The sequence below is a fragment of the Chelonoidis abingdonii genome, chromosome 17 (assembly GCF_003597395.2).
Source record: "Chelonoidis abingdonii isolate Lonesome George chromosome 17, CheloAbing_2.0, whole genome shotgun sequence".
NCBI classification, from domain to species: Eukaryota; Metazoa; Chordata; order Testudines; family Testudinidae; genus Chelonoidis; species Chelonoidis abingdonii.
Window position 1 is genome coordinate 30,659,659 of NC_133785.1, and position 22,444 is coordinate 30,682,102.

Consider the following 22,444-nt stretch of genomic DNA (forward strand, 5'->3'; position numbering starts at 1 on the left):
TCCCCCTCCCCCCCCCGTGGAGACGGTGCAATATGACTGATATCCGTCGGCGCATCACCCGTGAGTGCCTGGCTGGCTCTCAGGTGAGCGGCCGGGGCACCTGGGTAAAATGAGAATGACTCCCAGTTACTCCCAGTAGAGGAGCAGAAGGCTGTACCGTCTCATCATAGCAACTGGGGCTGAGCTTCATCAGCCCCTCCCTTTCCTGTGTAAGAAAAGATTCTGTACTGCCTGGACTGTCATAGCCCCGGGATGCTGCCTCCTCATCATTATCTCACAACAAGTCTCTGTTCTTATTCCTGCATTCTTTAACTATCATGACACAAATGGGGCAGCCAAGGAAGGTTGGGGAGGAGGGATATAATGGGTGAGTTTTGGCAGGGCACCCCCTGTAAAACTGACATGGAGCAGCTGTGCCTGATACACTGGTCCTCTAATACACTTGCCCTTATTCTAGGCAGGACTGACTCTATTTTAGACCCATAAGGGAGGGATTGACCAGTCCCAAGTGAGTCATCCCAATTTGTTTTGCGTTGCGCCCCAGCCGATTCACCAGGGCATCATGATAGCACGCGACTGTACAGAGGGGGAGAGATAACCGTCATCATTGCAGTTCTCCGGCAGTAGACGGTAACAGAACGACCGTTAACCATCTCTGCTATCATGCAAAAGCAAGTGAATGCTGCGTGTAGCACTGGAGTATCGCTCTCGTCCGGCATCCAGTATACATACGGCCGAAAAAAAAAAAGCTCAAACGGCTCCATGGTTCCGTGCTATGGCGTCTGCCAGGGGAATCCAGGAAAAAATGCGCGAAAGGATTGTCAGCTGATTTCGAAAGATATGACTGACGACATTTACCCAGAACCACCCGAGACAATAATGATTGAACCCAGAATTCCAAGGGGCGGGGGAGGCTGCGGGAACTATGGGATAGCTACGGAAGAGCTACCCACAATGCAACGCTTCAGAAATCGACGTTAGCCTCAGACCATGGACGCACAATGCCGAATAACTGTGCCTAGTGTGGCCGCATGAAATCGAATTTATAATATCAGTTTTATAAAACCGATTTTAGCTAATTCGATATTATCCCGTAGTGTAGACGTGGCCTAAGTTACTTCAGCTGCCAGCAGCCCCAGGGAGCCACAATTCCTACACTGGCAGCAGGGAAGGGGTGATGGGAGAGGAGATGCAATGATGTCTACACCACTGGAGGCCCTTTCTACACTGGACTGACCATCCCATGGCCTGCTACGTGAGCTGCATGCCCACGTTTTATGGATGGCTCTGTGCAAAGTGGCTACCCACCTCCAGGGCCGGGGATCCATATCTCCGTGTGCATGCAGAGAATTCAAGCTAGTAGGAGTCCATCAGGCCAGCAGAGCCACCTATTTCTATTGATCGCTGGCTTAAACACCCTTGACCTCTAGCCCCCACCTAAATCTCTCTGCTGCTGGTGGGCTTGTATGATAAAAACATGAGACACCCGGTGAAATGCTTATTGTGGAAACAGTGTTTTATTGTTGTGCCCTATTAGAATGTTAGCGTGCTGGCCTCTGCTTGGCATTAGCTGTACTCCAGCTGTCTAAAGCAGAGGTCTGCAAAGTGGGGTGCACAAGAAGATCCTTGGGGGTGCGCGGCCGGAGGAGCTCTTTTTTTTTTTATTTTCTTTTTGCTTCAAAAGTTCGGGCGGGAGTCCGAGCAGCTTTTTTTTTTTTGCTTTGGCAAAAATGGTTGAGCCAGCGCGGCAGGGGGTGCGTGCTCAAAATTTTTTTACTAATGGGGTGCGTGATCAAAAAAGTTTGGAGACCAGTGATCTAAAGCATTGATCTGATTTAGCTTTCCTTCAGATTCATTCACTGTTTTAAAAATCACTCTGTTCTGAGGTTTGGTGTTGATGCCTGTGATGGAGATGTCTGTCCATTGGGAAGTAGATCAAAATTGCCAGTTCATCTCACCATAGGTGCCGAGTTTCTAATCTGCCAGGGGGTGCTCCCCCTGCCCAGACCCTGCCACCACTCTACCCTTCCCCCAATGCCCACCCTGCCCTGTTTCTTCCCACCTCTGCCCTGCCTCTTCCCACCCCACATCTTGCCCACCCAGTTCCACCCCCTCCCCCACTGTGCTCTCATTCCTCCCCACCTCCAGCGCCTCCTGATGCCACGAAACAGCTGATCCACCGTAGGCGCTGGGAGAGAGAGGGTGGCACTGATTGGTGGGGCCTGCCAGTGGGCAGGAGGCGTGAGGAGGAGAGGAAGACACTGATAGGGGGGCTGCCGATGGGGGCTAAGCCCTGGAGCACCCATGGAGTTTGCACCTATGCATCTTGTATCATCATGGTGGTAGTAACTCTTTGGTGCCTACCAACCAACTATGGTCAGATTAGAACCAGTTGCCTTGAGAGCAGGCCCAATCCTGAGCAGCCAAGAGCCTCAGAAAGTTTGTATTCCATATAATGTCTGTTTGTTCTGCACTCATTTGGGATGTATCACAGGATTCCATGGGAACTCCAGAAAGAGAGCTGCCTGCTTGCCCAAACTATTTTCTCATTTATGTTACAGGAGTACCGGTATTCATAGCAATGTAGGGCTGGAAAGAACCTCAAAGTCATCAAGTCCAGCCCCCTGCACTGAGGCAGGACCAAGTGAACCTAGGCCATCCATGACAGGTGTTTGTCCAGCCTGTTCTTAAAAACCTCCGGCGATGGGGATTCCACAATGCTGAACTATCCTGATACTTAGAAAGTTCTTTTTAATATATAACCTAAATCTTCACTGCTGCAGGTTAAGCCCATTATTTCTTGTCCAACTCTTACTTGACAGGGAGAACAATTGATCCCCATTCTCTTTATAAAGCCTTTCCCATATTTGAAGACTGTTATCAGGTCTCGGTCATCTTTTCTCAAAACTAAACAGGCCCAGGTTTCTAACCTTTCCTCATAGGTCAGTTTTTTAGATCTTTTATCATTTTTGTTGCTCTTCTCTGGACACACTCACTCTCCAATTTATCCACATCTTTCCTAAAATGTGGTGCCCAGAACTGGACACACAGCTCTAGCTAAGGTCTCACCAGTGCTGAGTAAAGTGAGTCAATTACCTCCATGCCTCACCTAGGACATTCCTGTTAATACACCCCAGAATGATATTGGGCTTCTTTGCAACTGCATCGCATTGTTGACTTGTATTCAATTTGTGGTCTACTAAACCCCAGACCTCTTCAGCAGTATGACCGCCTAGCCATTTTGTAGTTGGAGGGCAGGGGCAAAATCAAATGCACAAGTGTAGCACTTTGTACATGTCTTTATTGAATTCAGACTAATTTTCCAGTTTGTCAGGGCAATTTTGATTTCTAATCCTGCCCTCCAAAGTGCTTGCTACTAGGGCTGTCAAGCAATTAATCATAATTAATAGCAGTTTTAATCACATGGCTAAACTATAATACCATTTATTCAAATAGATTTAGGTTTTCTGTATTTTTCAGATATAGGCGTGGGGCATTGGGCTTCAGACCCCCTTCCCCAAATGCAGCCCGCAGAGCTCTGGACTGGGGTTTCAGCTCCCTCACTGCCAATACCTGTGGGTGGGGAGGGAGGCATGTGATTAATGCATTAAAAATGAATGCATTCATTTTGTTGTCAGTTAATTGCAGGTATTAACTGCAATTAATTCACAGCCGACTTGCAACCCTCCTAGCTTGGTCTCATCTGCAAATTTCATACATCTACTCCACTCCATTATCCAAGTCCTATTGAATAGTATGGACCCAAGATTGACCCCTGCAGGACCCCACTAGACAAGCCCTCCCAATTTGACAGCAAACCATTGATAGCTACTGTTTGAGTACGGTCTTTCAGCCAGTTTTGCACCCACCTTATATTAATTTCATCTAGACTGCATTTCCCTAGTTTGCTTATGAGAATATTATGTGGGATCATGTCAAAAGCTTACTAAAATTATGATCATGTCGCATCTACAGCTTTTCTTTCCTGTCTACTGGGCCAGTAATCCTATCAAAGAAGGGAATGAGTTTGTTTTGACAGGTCTTGTCCTTGACAAATCCATACTGGCTATTCCCTAGCATCTTCTAGGTGCTTACAAACTGATTATTTAATAACTTGTTCCAGTATCTTTCTAGGTATTGAAGTTAGGCGACTGGTCTAGAATTCCCTGGCTCTTCTTTATCCCCTTTTTAAAGATAGGTGCAATGTTTTGTCCTTCTCCAGTCCTCTGGGACCTCACCAGTCTTCCAAGGGTTCTCAAAGATAATTGCTAAAGTTCCAAGACTGCTTCAGCTAATTCCTTAAGTGCACTAGGATGAATTTCATCAGTCCCTGCTGGCTTGAATACATCTAACTTATTCAAATATTCTTTAACTTGTTCTTTCCCTATTCTGATTTGCATTCCTTTCCCCTTGTTGTTAATATTAACTGTGTTTAGTATCTGGTCACCGTTTCCCTTTCTAGGGAAGACTAATGCCTGTTTTGCTTCAAAGACCTTAGCTTTCTTGATGTCATGAGTTTTGAGTTCCCCTTCCCTGCTAAGTAGAGGACCTACACTTTTCTTTGTCTTTCTCTCTCTCAAAATGTATTTTAAGAACCTCTTCTTACTGCCTTCTGTGTCCCTTGCTATGTGTACTTCATGTTGTGCCTTAGCCTTTTGGATTTTCCTACACACCTGTGCTATTCTTTTGTATTCCTCCTCAGCAATTAGTCCACATTTTCACTTTATTTATTTTTGGGTAGGATTCCTCCTTTGTTTATTCAGATAAGTAAAGAGCTTCTGGTGGAGCTGTATTGGCCTGTTACTAGTCTTTCTATCTTTCCTTCACATTGAGATAGTCTGCCATTGAACATTTAGTAGTTTCTCCCTGAGAAACTGCAAGGTTTCCTGAACGTTTTTTCCCTGAAATTTTCTTTCCAAGGGACACTACTTGCCAGGTCTCTGAGTTTTAGTCTGTTTGTCCAAAGTCCATTGTCCTTATTCTACTGCTCTTACTCCTTCCTTTTTCTTAGAATCATCAAATCTATCATTTCATGATCACTTTCACCCGAATTGCCTTCCACCTTCAGATTCACAACCAATTCCTCCATGCTGGTCAGCATCAAGTCTAAAATGGCTGTCCCCTACCACTTCTTGAAACACACGGTTGTCCCTGATATATTCCAAGAACTTATGGGAAAGTTTGTTTGCATTGTTGTTTTTCCAACAGATCTGGGTAGTTAAAGTCACTCCATTACTTCCAGGTCTTATGCTTTTGGATATTTGTTTGTTCTAGAAATGCCACATCCTCCACCTCTTCCTGACTTGGTGATTTTGTACTAGACCCCCTACCAAGACATCACTCCTGATTTGTCTGTTTCCTCCCTCCCCCTTTATCTTTACCTAGAAACTTTCAACTGGTCTACTTTTCACCTCCTTCTAGACCTCAGACAAGTATATTGGAGACAGGTGAAAACTCATTTGCACAAAAGGGGGAATACTGTGGGTTTCTTCTTCTTCTTCTTTAATTCTCAAATGTATTGAAGTTTCCCATGAATATCTTTTTTTTTACCAAAGTCCCTATCATTGTGTGTGTTGGAACACACCTGTGTGCCAAAAACCCTGCCTTTCAGTAGGAAAATGTGGCTTTCGATAAACAAACTCTTGATAAAGTTTTCATTAAAATTATTGTGGGGAAACATCACCAAAAAACTGACAATGGGTCTATTTGTTGAGCCCTACAAAATGCAAACAACAAACATTTTTTTCCAAACAATTCTCTCCCCCTTCACTCCTCTCCCCGATCACTTCTAGCCTAGATCCTTTAACCAGAGCCCCCTCATGCTAGCAATGGTACAAACATAGAATAAATAACAATCCTTGCCCCAAAGAGCTCACCGGGGATATTGCCTCTGTGTTCTAGTCTCCAAAATCCAATCTGCTGACACTTCAAATCTCTAGTTCCTTTAGCCTGGGATTTTAGTAACTTTGCTAGGTGGGAAACAAATTTGTACTCCATGTGCTGCAATCCTAGTGAACTATCTCATGAATGAAAAATAGACTGTAACAAGATCAAAGGACTCACATTTTTCTTGCAATTTTTTTAAACCTTGAATGTTTTGAACAGTTGAACGATACTGCACCGAACTGGGCACATTTAGCACCAGCTAGTCTCTTCCTGACGTACAAGCCGCAGAATATATAGCTATAACTAAATGGTTATACATAGTCTCGGTAGAGTAGGGCTAGCTATTTTACATGATACTAATGTGCCAGGAATCTAAATAAATGTTCATGGTTTGTCTTTTCAACCTACAGTACAACTACCTTAGCTAAACAGATATGTTTCAATGCATTGATAATATATAAAAATGGGACACTATAAAATAGAGAAGTTGAGTACTCCTTTACGTACTGCTGGTTTTAGATGCAATCCAATTATTTTTGGAGGGTAGGTAAACCCAGGTATCTTGTACATTAAAAATGCACTTTATAAATCAGGTCTGTGGTTGCAAAGGTATTTAAGAGCCTAAAGTTGCATATTGGCACATAGTGGCATATAACTGATTAGGCAATTAACTGCCATTCCATGTCATGGGACTTTTCTAAACCACACGAGGCACCTATTTGCATCATTAGGCTCCTAAATACCTCTGTAATTCTGGCCCAATATCTCTCTACATTCTCCCAGTTACTGATTGATTTTTCTTTACTGAGCAATTCCAAATTAAAGCATTTTTATACTGGTGATGAAGAGTCTGAATGCTTGGACTATAAATTTAGGTTAGATAACGAGTTATGTTACAGTAGGACCAAGAGTCCTCAGCTGATTTTTTTGGGGGGTGAGGAGAAACAGCATTGTGTTTGGTGCTGTACATAAAATACAGACTGACAATCCCAGCCCCAAAGAGCTAATTATTGACATATGCAGAGGAGAGGATGGAAGAAAGGATGTATTATCCCCATTTAACATACGGGGAGCTGAAGCAGCGAGAGAGCAAGGCCCTGATTCTGCAAAGATTTAAGTAGCTGCTTTAACTTCAAGTGCATGAGCAGACTCGCTGAAGTCACATGCTGAAAGCTAAGCACGTCTTGGTAAGATGTGGGGCTTAAGTGATTTGCCTAGGAGATCTACAGCAGAGCAGAGAATGGAGCCTAGATTTCCTCAGTCCCAGTCCAGTGCCTTAACCACACTACCCTTCCTCTATAGCAGACAAGTTGCTGCTCTTTTGGATTCTTATCCACAGATCTCTGAAAGCCCGGTAAGAGCTTTAGCCATGGAGATGCCAGAAGCTGGTGTGGGGGAGGCAGCCCACAGTGGCACTGCACAACAGAATGGCTCCTGAGAGAGAGTGGTACTGTCAGGGGTGAGAAGGTGTCCAGGTGGTTGTGTGGAGTCACAAGGTCTCCACCGATATCCCAAGTTTTACCGTATTTCCTGACAGAGTTGCAGCGTTGGGGTGGGGAAGAGGTTCAGTAGCAATATAGTGGCACAAGGTGGCAACAGTTGCCCCAAGACTTACCATATTTCCCCTTGGTTTTCAGGCTATCCATCCACGTAGAAAGCTAAGCTCCCTGTCCACTGCATGGGCTGGCAGTTTGGTGACCCATAGGCAGAACAACTCAGGGGAAAACTTCAGGTGAGCCAAGCAGAATTCCCAGTTGAACTTTATCCCATGAGCGGCTTTCCACTGGAAGGGGACAACATGGCTCAGTGTAAGGATGAATATACGTCAGTCTGCTTAGAGGGTCTGGTTCCTCAGTGTAAGAATGAATATATGTCAGTCTGCTATTTAACATAAAGGTAAAGGTATAAGGAGAGGGTATAAGGTAACATCTGAGGAGAAATAAGAAATACTTTCCCTGTAGGAAGGTTATCCCATGACTCGCTTTGGGATTCTCATAGCTTCCTCTGAAGGATCAGGATACTGGAGGAGATGGCCCTCTGATCTGGTATGGCAGTTCTGGCATTCTACCTTCAGATCCAGGGGATCCCTTTCACTGACATCACAGGAATATGGGGACATACCTGAGAGCAGAAGAGAGCTCAGACTCCTATATGCTTTGCATAACCGTTCTTTGCAAGAACATGCGCTGTAGAAAACAGGGTTGTAGTATAGTTGCTAATAGAACTATAGGTAAATCTTGAGAAGCAAATAAGGTCTAGCCAATGCAGAATGCAATTCCTCAGATCTAGGTTTACAACTAAATGATTGCTTCCCCAAATGCACACACCTGGTTTTTATTTTTAGGTTATCAGAACGGTTCCCTCCAAGACAGAGACAATCTTTCAATAGCCACTACTGACACAGAATTCTATTTTCAGTCATTTTTCAGTTGTATTTTTCTACATCCCATCGCATTATTCTGCTCACGCTTCCCATATAACAATGAGACAAACAGGGCATTGTGCTGTTCTAAGCCAAACATTCATCTCTTCTTGGCACTAGTTCAAAAGGCCTGTCAAAACTCCTTGCAAGCCAGCCAAAGCTCATTAATGGTGGTTGGCAGCATTAGCATGGAAAAGAACTTTTCTCCTCATGTCCCCCTCATTCCCCTCCCCCCATGAAATGTTCTTTAAAAGTATAAACAAATGTACTTAATGCCAGTGCTTCATACAGAAGGTGGGAGGAAATGGATTACAAAATCCTTACTGCAATATCCATCTAATATTAGCTCAAAACAGTCTTTGGCATGATCTCTTTGAGCATAAACTTATAACTGCTACTATCCTGATGATGACATGAATCCTTTCTTCTTCCCAGGTAGTAGCTCCTGCTTTTGTTGCTATTGGGTCAGATTCTTCTCTCGTTTACACCAGGCTAACATCACTGGAGGAATGCGACACTTTTTTTTGGTACCAGCGCAAATGAAAGTAAAACTTGGCCCAGTTTCTCTATGAATATCCTAGTTTGCTGTCACGACAGTAGCTCAGCCTCAGGCAGTCTAATATACCTGCTACAGCTAGTAAGCCATTTCATTAAGAGGTGGGAAAGTGGAGTCTGAATGTTTTTTATGTGGTGTTTCGATGCTGCATTAGTGTCGAGGAATGTGCCGAACGTAAGACGAGTGACAATCCTACAACTCATTCAGGATAGTCCCATACGCTTGTTTTCTATCTCTGGTCTAGGTTTTGTTGTTGCAGAAATCTACTTATCTTAAACAGAGTACTGATGGCGGACAGCATTTTCAAAGGAGAAAGTGGTTGAACCGTAGGAAGAGATTCTACTTCAAATCATCTTCAGATAAAATAAAATAAATTATCCTTTTTTATTTTATGTACTCTTTCTAATGTACCTGTGATTCCAACAAGTCTATAAAACCATGTTCCTAATTTGACATCTACTCATGAGACTCCTGGCACCATACCAAAAATATTCGCTGCTGGGCGAGGAGTGATGGAAGACCTCAATAGACACATTTTCCTGCCTTCTCATTTATTGCAATGATGCTGCTTAAAAATGCTGTTTAACCTCCCTACACTGTGACATAACTCAATATGAAGAAAAATCCGATGGTATTGTGAAGGTCTCCTTTAAAAATGGAAGAAGCCGTTGGTGGAGTGAGGGTGTGGGAAGATAGCGGAGACAAAATCTGGCTAGTTACTGTTAACCTGCATCTTAAAGAACTAGCACAGTTACTGCTCACTTACTTTCACATCCAGCAGTAATAACATACTAGGAACTGCTAGAGAGCGCTAGTTCAAGGTGCTGGTGATCACTCGGTTTGGTTAGGCTTGGTGAGCAGAATCTGGCACAGAGCTCAGGCCACTGAAGCTGGTTTGCAAACCATGTTGCTTGTTCTGCTTATGTTATACCCCTTCCCCTGTCTGCCGACACTGCTGTATCTACTTAGATTGTAAGATCTGGGGGATGGAGACTGTTCCTGGTTCTGTATTTGTACAGTGCATAGCACTGTGGGACCCTGATCTCTAGCTGCGTCTATAATACATCTAGTAAATGGACTGAGCAGTATAATGTGCAGGAAGTCAGGGTTACACTGCATTATAGTCTCTGTGCCAGATTATGCTCACCGAGCCTAACCAAACTGAGTGACACCAGCAACTTGCTCTTTAGCAGCTGCTAACCTGCTGTTACCACACGATTTAATAAAACTGTTACTGGAATACTGGGTTCAATTCTGATGCCATACTTTTAATAAGAAAGCTGATAAATCGGAAAGAGTTCAGAAAAAAGAGCAGCTTGAAGGAACTGGGGGTCTGGAAAACCTGCCCTACAGTGAGACTATCCAAGAGAAGGTTAAGATGTAGCTTGATCATGGTGTTTACGTAGCTACATGGGGAGAAGATTCCCAATAGCTGAGGTCTCTCTTATCTAGCAAAGGCATAATAGGATCCATTGACTGGAAGCTGAAGTCAGACCAATTCGGGCTAGAAATAAGTGCAGATTTGTAATGCAGAGGTAATGGTTCCAATGGCTACTCTACCTAGGAATGTGGTGGATTCCCCATCACTTGAGGTCTTTGAATCAAAACTGGATGTCTTTCTAAAAGCTTATGCTCTAGCTTACCCAGAAGTTACGGGCTTGATGCTTGGTAAAATACTATGGCCTGTTTTATGAAGAAGGTCAGACTAGATGATCATAAGTCAGAAGGGACCACTAAAATTTGTGACTGTCACGAGGAAGAACCTGGATGTGTGACGAAGAGGAAGGGGGGAAAACTGGACTGCAACCTCAGAAAATCTGGGTTCAATTCTTGACTTTCCCATGGGCTTTTGTGTTGCTGTGGGTGACTTGATCGCTCTCTCTGCCTCTGATCCCATCTGTAAAGTAGGGTTGATAGAACTTCCTCACCTCGCATGGGGGTGTGAGGATAAAGATATTAATGTTGATACGGACTTTTGCACTTCGGTGATTGCTAGTGTCTCCAGGTTCCTTTTCTGCTAAAGATTAAGGTCCTATCTTGTCCTAATCCTTTCTGAATGTTACCAAGGATGGAGTCTTCATTCTCATGCATCAGAGCCATTGCAGATTGGAAGAAATACAGCACAGAAGAAACGGACTTTTATCTTTCTGGAGGCCTGTGGTGCCTCTCTAGAGGCATATTCTCTTCATTTAACTATTCCTCTCCATTAGGATCTGTGCACTGTCTCTGGGACCAGTCAACAAATAATATAACCTACTTGGCGCTGTGCAATATTTGGCAAGGCTACAACCCTCCTGAAGTTGGCTTTATGACGAGCTCTCTGACTTCCTACAACTATAGCCTATTATGGGAGCACTTAGGGCTTTTGTACCCATAAAAAGCTACAGTGTAGACACTACTTACCATGACAGAAGGGATTCTCCTGTCAGCATAGGTAATCATCTCCCAGGGAGCGGTAGCTTGTTTGATGGACGAATTCTTCCGTCGACGTAGTGCTGTCTGCACTGGGGGTTAGGATGGTATAGCTACAACCCTTGGGTGTGGATTTTTCACACTCCTGAGCAATGTAAATATAAAACTAGAGTGTAGACCAGGCCTTAGTGATCAGTTAGACTATAAAAATCAGCTGGCATCTTATTGTCTGCCAATCATGAAATGAAATCAATCACAAGCAAACCCAAAGAGAAGCCGTAAATCTCGGGACTGTACCAATGGTCCCACAGTCCAACCACAGCATGTTAGGGATTTCTTCAAAGCTGGGCTAGTCTTCTCACAAAACACAACCTAGTCTGATGTCCTTAAGAGCTGCACATTCTCAGAATCAGGTCTGTAAACTGCTGAAATCTCCTACTTGACTTCCTAGGTGGCAACGAGAGACAGAATTAACTAGAGAAACCAAGGGAAGGGATCTGTTTATATGGAAGTGTAACTCAACTTTTTGCACCACAACTGCCTCTCTCTTAGTTAGAGAAAAGCAGCCTTGGGTGCTGCTTCATGCCAACAGAGACCATTGGAACAAATCCAGCTCTCTTCACAATGGAGTAGACACAGGTAGGCTTAAAAACATGTTTCCACTGTGACAAAGTTCCTCTTCTACCTTGGTGGGTCCTGCACTTATTGGCAGATTTGCTCACCTCAGTGATCTCCCCCATAGTCTGGATCAACTCCTGTGTCTGATCAGGAGTTGGGAGGTTTGGGGGAACCCCGGCCCGCCCTCTACTCCGAGTTCCAGCCCAGGGTCCTATTGATTTGCAGCTGTTATAGTGCCTCTTGTAACAGCTGTGGGACAGCTACACCTCCCTGGGCTACTTCCCCAAGGCCTCCTCCAAACACCTTCTTTATCCTCACCACAGGACCTTCCTCCTGGTGTCTGATAACACTTGTACTCCTTAGTCCTCCAGCAGCACAGCCTCTCACTCTCAGCAACTTGTGTCTCTTGCTCCCAGCTCCTCACACACACTTCCTCTCCTCTGGCTTCTTCCCCATCTGACTGGGGAGAGCTCCTTTTAAAACCCAGGTGCCCTGATTAGCCTGCCTTGATTGGCTGCAGGTGTTCTAATCAATCTGTCTGCCTTAATTGGCTGTAGCAAGTTCCTGACTACTCTAGTGCAGACCCTGTTCTGGTCACTCAGGGAACAGAAAACTACTACCTAGTGACCAGTATATTTGCCCTCTACCAGACTCCTGCACCCCACTGACCTGGGTCTGTCACACCACCCTCACTGATATTTTGCAGTCTGAGATTGCTTGTCAGGCTGTGCAACTATTGTATCTGCTAGGGTTCTGCTACCAATACCTGCATATAGGCAAGAATAGCAAAGGTCCAGCTTCCCCCAAACCCACCCCAAAAATCAAGGCCTGGAAACTATGCAGCAATGATCTTGGTTATCTTTGGGTCTGTTGCTCATAGTTTGAAACTTCCTATTCAGCAGTGTTCTCCATAAGTCATGTAGCTGAATTCCTCTGTTTTTTAAGGCCTCTGTCTTGCACTGAATAAACCTGAAAGCAGCAGCGGGGCAGAGAATCAGAATCTGAAATATTTAATTATTCAGTATTTGACAAGTTGACTGGGAATTCCTCACTCATAATACATGGATGCTGAGAATAAACCAGCTTCCTATAATATTAATCTGTAATGACTTCTTCAGACCAATTATTCATCTCTAACCATGGGCAAAAATATATCATTATCCACTGCCCACTACTTTGCATGTCAACTTTTCTCCTCCTGGACTCGCCGGTCTAGAGACTTATGCTTATTTACAGGAAGTGTCTCGAAATAAATATGTCACAGCTCATACAGAAACATGTCCTTATTACTGCTTCTCTCCCTTCTCTATAGACAAATCCTCCAGTCAGCCCTCTGGCTACATATTTAATGGGGGATGACATTCTGCTCTGAGTCTGAGTTCTCTGACTCCAATTTCCAGAGCTGGGCCCACAGGGAGGCAAAGAAGTATTTGAAAAAGCTATAGTCAGGAGCTTTTATGACAAACCCACTCGTAACAGCTTCTGGTTCAAAGTTGCCTTTAAATGTATTATACATGAAATCAGTTCTGTATTTTTTTTTCCCTAGGACTCAAACGTTTTAGAGATGTGTGTTATGAGAGAAAAGTGTGGTAATTAAATACAGCTATGTTACAGTGTACTCTGTAGTACGGGGCTTTTAGCTGGAAAAGGGTACACCAGTATTTGATTGCAACATCTGTTAAGAATCTAGTTATTGAAGCTAAAAGGATTTTTCACCTTAAATGTGGTTTCTGTAAATGAATCTACACTTGCACAGTTTTCTGTTTGTGTTCTTCCAGCTGACAAAGAAAAACTTAGCTGCCAAACTTTGATCTCTAACGCACCTTTATCCTGAACAACTGTGGAGAAGTTCAATTGTGTCAACTGACAAAAAACACTCTGTTAATGTAGCATTAAGACTTAGCAGTTAAAATAAAATAAAAAGCAGCCTGAAAGTTACGATTTGAACAACTGCATTAGCTCCACTGTGTTGAATATCCTGTACGTTTTATGACAGGAACATTTGATGTGCACATTTCAAAAAGACTTGTATAGCTTAATATAGTCTTGCTTGTAAGATGCATTCCATACAACATGAACAGCAAGCAGCTAGGTCAAGAGAAGCAGGCCAGCCTTGTGGTTAAGGTTCTGGAGAGCCGGGTTGAATTTCTGGCTCTGTCTGTATGATCTTGCCCAGTCACTCTCACCCTGATCCTGAAAAGTCTAGACACTCAGAGCAGGAGGGCAGGTCACTGGATCTAAAAGTGTGTGGCTCCAGTTAGCCCTTTCTGTGAACCAACCCCCTCAGCTCCTTTCTCCAGGCATGCTTGCTGTGCAGAGGCTGCCCTCCTCCTTGCATCATCTGGAGAACTCAGAGCTACGGGGCCTTGCCACACTAGAGTGAATCTCACCTCTCTGCATATATGCTTAACTGAGGGCTTAGCCCGCTGTGACACAGCAGATTTACCTCCCAAGGAGGAGAGCATGAATTAAGGCCCATGACCCTGTCATGTGACTAAAACAGGCCTCTTTGGGGAGAGGGTTCTAAGAAAAATAGAGGCCTGTGGACAGCTGGGAACTGCAAAATGAAACTCCTGGGTGGGGGAGTCTCCTGCAGTTGTCCATGAGGAAGGAAGATTCCATCTGGGATGCCTGGAAGTTGTAGTTGGGTAGAAAGCCCTGGCTGGAAATTTATTTTTGTCTTGGGAAGAAGGCAGGCTGAGCCTTTCATCTTTTCCAGCTGTTCTGAGAGCAAGGAGAGAACACCTGTGAGAGGAGGGGCTATGCCCAATTTGAGTTAGACTTTATATTTTAATTTTGGACTTTTGTTAACAAAAACAGACCCCAAGAAGTGGCTGTTGGACTGATGGAAGCCTCTTGTGAGTACCGTTTCAGGATCCCAAGAGGGGAAATCAAGGTGGGGTGCTGGAGAGCCACCTTTGGCTGTGAGAGGGCACTCAGGAGGCAGCTAACCCAGTCACAGTGATACTGTTCAGAGATCCTCTCTCCACCACTCCTGCTGCCTAAAGAAATGCAGATGCGCTGGCTTTTTGAGCTAATGTTGAATCTCCGAAGCAGCCCCTGCATGCTCACTTTCTGGTTCCTTTCTTGTTTGCAGCTGTCTGGTTATTGATTTTTTCCTTACTTTGCTGAACTTAGTGTACCTGGTACCTGTGGGTTGGTGGGTGTTTTTTACATTGTCCCTGTGCAAAAGACCTTAGAATCTTTCAGATAAATACATTTTGTTGAATAATGGTTCATAGATAAGCTGTGGAGAAATGTTTGATGAAGAAATCAGCACAACAGGTCCCCCACCCCGACCACTAGAAAAATGGACTTCTGGGAGGAGGTGACGTCTCTTGAAGTAGAAGGAAAGAGAAGCCACCAGAGGAGTTCTGGAAAGAGTAGGGCAAGACAGTAGATGAAGATGAGATTTTTAGCAGAGGCATCTTGAGTAGAGTGGAATGAAGAGATGTGAAATGCCAGGAATGCGGGATGGAGATGGATCAGGGTTAAATATTCCAGATGAGATGACCTAGGTGTGGATCAGGTGGGATGTGATGGAAAGTGAGTTTTTAAAAAGACTATAAATGACGAGGCACCAAGAGAAGAACACCTAGTTGTGAGGGAAGACAATGAAGAGAGGTATCTAAGATGTCCAACTAAGATGGTTATAGTGAACATTGTGAATTGCACTGAAATAAGGCACACTATGGCATAGGAGTAAGATTCTGTCTCTGTCAAGAGCTGTATTGTGAAATACAGAATGAGGGGATTGTTTTTTTGTTTTGTTTTTGAGACTTATTGTAAAATATCTTTTAAAAGAAATTTGTGCTATTTTCCCAAATGATTTACCTATCCTTAGACAAACACTCAGTTGATTTTATTAAAACTTTAATACAATAATCATTATATGGGGCAAATCTCCATTCCATTACAAATCCCTTTGCATAGCAGTTACGGAGCAAAGAACACTTGTGGTATGTCTGACCAGGCTACTTTGAATGCAGTGCTTTTTATATTCCATATCCAGTGAAAATATACAATCTGAGCTTTCTGCTTTAAACGCTTTTTCCAAGCACTTGATAGAAGCACTGACAATAACACTGGAGCTGATGGATATTAGTCATTCTTTACTTTCGTTTAACCCTGAGAGAGATGTGAAAACTTCCATTAATCCTTTGCTACGAAAATTAACTCATTCTTTTACTTGAACGAAGCCCTTATAAATTAATAGAAATGGATCTTTAATTAAAGTAGACACTGTTCCTGATCCACTCAGACAAAATTGTATAAGAAATTTCGTTCTTCTGTTCTCCACAAAGTTGTTAAGGAGTCCTGCACTGAGGCTAGTTGAGGCTCTGACATTAATTGCAGCTGGCTAAGTAGCAGCAAACTCCATAGCAATGGCTTTAATGCAGTTGTTTACCAAACTTTTTATTAAGGTAATCCACCAACTGCATTGTTTTTGTGATCCACCATTATATGTCAAGCTATATACAACTCTGGGCCCACTATCCATCTAGAACAGGTCTGCAGCCCATGTAGAACCTTCCTGTGACCCACGAGTGGATCAGGATCCACTATTTGGGAAACATTGCCTTCATATATGGTTTCTAGATCTGACCCTGCAAGTGTTGAGGACCTTGCAGGTTAATAACCTGTATTGGGATATGTTACATTAAAAGCAGAAAAGTGCCATAAAGGCTATGACTAGAGAAGAATGAATTTTTTTGGCTAAAACTTTTTTGAAATGAAAAATTTCTCAATTCATTTTAGGGGAAAAAAATCTGGAAAATAATTGAAACATTTTTGTTTGTTTTAAAAACATTTTTGTTAAAAAAATTTCTTTAATTTATTAAACTAGAAATTGTTTCAAACATTCACAAGCGTTTAACTTTGTCCCAATTCACTGAAAACTTGATTTTGGCCTGACTTCCCCAAAATGTATTTTCGAACTTTTTTTTCAAAATTGCCAAGCAATCCATTAATCACCCTGCTCAACTATGAATCAAAAGCCAGAGAGTCTTTTCAAAAGACCTAAAAGGAAACATTTCATTTTTAATTTCTAGCCATGGCTGACATTAAACTCCGAGGTGACGTGTAAAGTTATATGTTGGTCAGAGGGTGTGAGTCTAGGTTGATGGTATCTTCCATGGTAAGTGAATGGAAAGCTAATATGTAAGCTAGAGTGAATGTGCAGGAGCTACTTTTAACCTCTTGCATCTTCTCCTGCTTCCCCGTCACCCAGGGTATAAATCATACCTACTTGCTGATGTGCAGGGCACAACATGTCACCCCTGACACTTCCTCAAGGAGATCCCCTCTGTACAGTTCATAATTTCTCTCACTGCCTAGCTCTTGTTTTCTCTTAGGGTCTTAACTTTGAACTAGGTAAGGGTTTGTCGACACTTGAAACACTCGCGACAGCAAAGGGAGGGGTTCTCCCATGGCTGTAGTCAATCCACCTCCCCCCGAGGCCATAGCTAGGTCAGCTGAAGAATTCTTCTGTTGACTTAGTGCTGTCTGCACTGGGGGTTAGAGCAGCTTAATTAAGCTGACCAGGGGTATGGATTTTTCACACCCTTGAGCAATGTAGCTGGTGGGACTCTACTTCATAGAATATCAGAGTTGGAAGGGACCTCAGGAGGTATCTAGTCCAACCCCCTGCTCAAAGCAGGACCAATCCCCAACTAAATCATCCCAGCCAGGGCTTTGTCAAGCCTGACCTTAAAAACCTCTAAGGAAGAAAATTCCACCACCTCCCTAGGTAACCCATTCCAGTGCTTCACCACACTCCTAGTGAAAATGTTTTTCCTAATATCCAACCTAAACCTCCCCCACGGCAAGTTGAGACCATTACTCCTTGTTCTGTCAAGAATTTACATGAATCAGTTTTAGACACAATATTTCCTTTCTGGTAATGTACTGTTACACCACACATGTCTTTGGCCCCTATACTGCAAACACATATTCACATGCTTAGCTTTAAGCATCCAAGTGGTCACAATGACGTCAGCTGAACTACTCGGATAACAGGTTTGCAAGGGGGCTCTGAGTGTAGACGTGGCTCAACCCCAAACACATAGTGATTGTCTTGCTTTGGCTGCTCTGCCCATCTCTGCAGATTGAGCATGGAGAATGGGCATAGAGAGCAAACTGCTCCCTCTGCACAGGCCTGCTGGGACAGTGTGGGGAAAGTATACCCTGCTGTCCCCCTGGCTCCCTACTCTAGGGCAGTTCTCACGATGGTATCTAATGGCGTGCCACCTCTTTTCTGGGTCTGAGTTCAATCTTCCATATTGTCTATTTTGCATCTTTCGTGGGCCCTGAGATTCACTCAAAAGGAAGTGTTGAGAGAGGAAAATATGAGGTGCAAATTGCTTACTTGGGAAAGAGCATAACGGTCCAGGACCTCAGGCTTCTGACAGACTAGAAGTGCTAAGATCCAGCATATGGGATGTTCTTCCATTGATGTGTTTTAAACACCCAATTAGCCTAGCTCAGGGTGCAGGTAAGTGTAGGGCTGACACATGCTCACATGTGAGGCGTTTCATTTGAGAATATCAGAGTACATTAGGAATGTCTCGCTAGAAAACATGGGGGCACATACCAATTTTCATGTTGCACCATGACCAGACTCATCATGCTACAAGCAGGTGCTTGTCCTACAGAATTCCTGTTACCCCATCATTTCCACTGCTGTCCTATCATTGCATGTTTAAAAATGGTGACGGATTAAATCAGTCCAGTGAAAGCTTGCTTCTGTTTTATAGGGCCTGATCCAAAGCCATGTCAAGTCAGCAAAAGAACTCCCACATTGTCATCAATGGGCTCGGGAGTGGGGGCCTGAGTTAGCTTTACTTCTCTGTTTCAGTAAAAGACAAGAGTTTGGGGGTGATTCCGGTCCTCTGGTAGTGTGACGGCATTATACTGGTGTAAACTGGAAACAGTATGAGCAAGCCCTGTTACGTCCATTTTAAAAAACGTATTTGTCTCCAAATGTGTGAATCTGTAAAAGTCCATTACATGGGGTGTATGTGTGGAGCGTCTTGCTTTAAATTGGACTGTAAGCTCTCTGAAGCAGAAACCATGTTGTTGTTTTTGGGGGCGGGGGGAGAGCAGGAGAGGGGCAGGGGTCATCATACAGCCCTCAACACAAAAGGGCCCTGAGCCTAAGTGAGCCCTTGAGGGACCAGGGCAATACAAATACTGTAATTAACCACAGCACTACCATTTTTCAGACCACTTGTACTCTCTCTAGGAGCCAGAGGTCGCAGTGTTACGTTAAGTATAAAGTGTTTTATTGGTCACTAGAGTAAACTAACACACACAACCTTGTAGCTAGTTGGCAGGCAGGCGAGTTACTGCTGCCCCAAAGCTGCAGTAATTTACACTCCATTCTTTTCATGTATTGTGTATTCCTGCAGCGCCACAAGACTTCACCTCCTCTGGAAAAGGGTGTGGATTCCTAGTTCAGAGCTTTTGAAGAACCCCCTTTGGCGGTTCACGGTGATATGTGTTCTTCTACGGAGATCTTGCTCTATATGTTACACATGGGTTTTATGTGAAAGTCCATTCTGCTAGGTAGAAAGCCAGGGTGAATTCCTGGCTTCTTTTAAAGCCAATGGAAGTTCTGCTAGTGACTTCAGTGGACCCAGGATTTCACCCCATGCTTGTACAGCAGTTGATCCAGTACTTGTACTCATCAATCTCTTGTAGAGCAGCTTTATTATTAAACAAAAAATAAGATAGAAATTTCAAAATATTCCACAGCAGTTTCTCATTAGCTGAAGCTGGTAACTTGCAAGAGCAGGGAATACTCTTCCATGCTAGGGAAGTCACTCCTCCCCTTTGCCCACAGCAGGCCTTGATTAAAATTACCCACAGTTTCTGCTGCCCTTACTCAAGTTGACTAGCTGTGGGATTCTCTCACTTTAATCAGTTGGACTATTGGTCAAGTGGGGTCCTACTTAACATAGACACTGACTTCTTCTTTACCCAGGGAGTGCTCAACCCCCCGCCCCAGGCCTGCCCACACTTCACCTCTTCCTCCAAGTCCCCTCCTCCCTGGAGCATGCCCCATCCCTGCTCCTTCCCCTCCGTCCCAGCGCCTCCTGCATGCTGCTGAACAGCTGTTTGGTGGTGTGCAGGAGACACTGGGAGGGAGAAGGAGGAATTGTTCAGCAAGGTCACCTGCAGGCAGGAGGCGCTGGGGGTCGGGGGGAGCTTGGCTGCCAGTGGGTGCTAAGCACCTGCAAACTTTTTTCCATAGGTGCTCCAGCTCTGGAGCATTCACAAAATCGACATCCATGCTACTCAATGCTGGTAAAGGTGGTGAAATCTGGCTCTTAGCACTTTTTCTGCTGGTTAATGTTTATGGCCTCTTGATGCCACTGGCAGAGGGCACAGAGGTACACAAAGGTTGCAGGGATCCCCTGGGCTTGCTATCTACATACTAATCTACCAAAGAATGTCAGGGAAGAGTCTAATCTGAGAGTTAAGGCAGGGCTCCAAAGGTGATCCATACCATTCGGGGGTAGGGGCAGATGCTTCTCTCGCTCTGGCTGGTCATGTCCAAACTGAATACTGCATGGGTCATGATGAGGAGTGCACGAGCAGCGGCCAATGCGCTTGGTCCCACATACTGCCAGAGCAGCGGTCCCAGGGGCTGCCCCGGAGCCAGCTGCACCAGCCGCTGCTCAGGCAACCGGCTCTAGGGACCATGTGAGCAGTGGCTGGAGCGGCTGGTCTCAGGGACTGCCCGAGCAGTGGCCCCAGGCAGCTGGCTCTGGGGACTGCTGGAACAGTGGCCAGGGTGGCTAGCTCTGGGGACTGCCTGAGCAGTGGCCCCAGGCAGCTGGCTCTGGAGACTGCTGGAACAGTTGCCAGTGTGGCTAGCTCTGGGGACTGTCTGAGCAGTGGACCCAGGCAGCTGGCTCTGGGGACTGTCCAGGCAGCAGTGGTCCCAGGATGGGTGGAGCAGTGCCATAGGGCACCCAAAGGCCATCTGCACACCTATCCCCGGGAACAGCAGTTGTCGGGAAGTGCAATCAAACCCCAGCACTGGAGCAGGACCCTGCCTCCTCCTCTCCTCCCCCCCCCACACCCGAGCAGCAGGGCCCCAGAAGTAGAGATTTAGTCACAGAAATTTTTGATAAAGATCATAGACAGGTCACAGGCTGTGAACTTTTATTTATTTTCCGTGACTTGCCTACACCTTTTACCAAAAATACCCGTGACTAAATCTTCTCCATAATGGTGATTAGACAAGATGGTCAGGAGTGCACCCCCCATCTCAAGGTGTCTCTAAACCTCTGATCGCCAGAAGCTAGGATTGGCTGGCAGGGAACAGGTCACTTGAAAATTGCCCTGCTCTGCTTGTTCCCTGTGAGGCCTCAGGCACTGGCTGCTGTTGGAAGACAGAATATTGACTTAGGGTATGTCTTCCGGCAGCACTTTAATGTGTCTGTGTAGTCACAGCACCAGCTGTTTAAAAAACAACAACAAAAAAACCAGCATGAGGAGAACTGTCTACACTGCCACTTTACAGCGCTGAAACTTGCATCACTCAGGGGGCTGGTTTCAGTGCTGTAAAGTGCCAGTGTAGACAAGGCCTTAGATGACCACTGGTCTGCCCCCACTGTGGCCGTTCTTATGATCACAGACAAGCACGGCTGGTGCATGCACCCCTCCTCCCGCCCTGCGGGGAGGCTGGTCCCCAGCTCTGCCCCCTTCCACTGGAGACCCTGCCAGGCTTCACACTTAAAGCCCCACCCCTGCTCCGTCCAGCCAGCGCCTGGCACTGCCCCGACCTTCAGCCACCCAGAGGAACTTGGAGCCCTGCCATGGTGGGGCTGCAGTGAGGAGTATTAGCGGAAGCTTAACCTCCATTACCCCCCGCTCATGTAGACAAGACTCCCTCATGCTAAGCTGATGGTGAGGTGCCTCTCAGCCCTGGGTGCCCCGGGAAGTGTCACAGCTGTGTGAAAATACACAAGAGAGTAACTTTTATACAGTGACTTAGCCTACGAATTTGGGATATTCACAAGGAAACTGATAGGATCTCATGAGTGGCTGAGTCCACATCTTATAAGCCAGAGGTGGACAAACTGCGGCCTGTGGGCCACATCCGGGCCAGCTCCTGAGCTTCTGTCTGGGGAGGCTAGCCCCCGGCCCCTCCCCTGCTGTCCTCCCCCGCCCCCCGCAGCCATGCCACCAAGTGGGCAGTGCTCTGGGCGGAGGAGCTGTGTGCTCCTGCCAAGCAGAGTGGCAGCGTGTCTAGCTTTGGCCAGCAGGGCGGCAGCCAAACATGCTGCTCTGAGCGACATGGTAAGGGGGCCAGGGAGTCCTGGGGGGCAGTCAGGGGACAGGGAGCAGGGGCGATTGGATGGGGTGGAGGTTCTGCATGGGGGAGCGGTCAGGGAACAGGGGCGGTAGGATGGGACGGAGGTTCTGTGGGGGTGGTGGTCAGGGGATGGGGAACAGTGGCAATTGGATAGGCATGAGGTCCTGGGGGGCCTGTCAGGGGGCAGGAGCATGGATGGGGTCAAGGCAGTCAGGGGACAGGG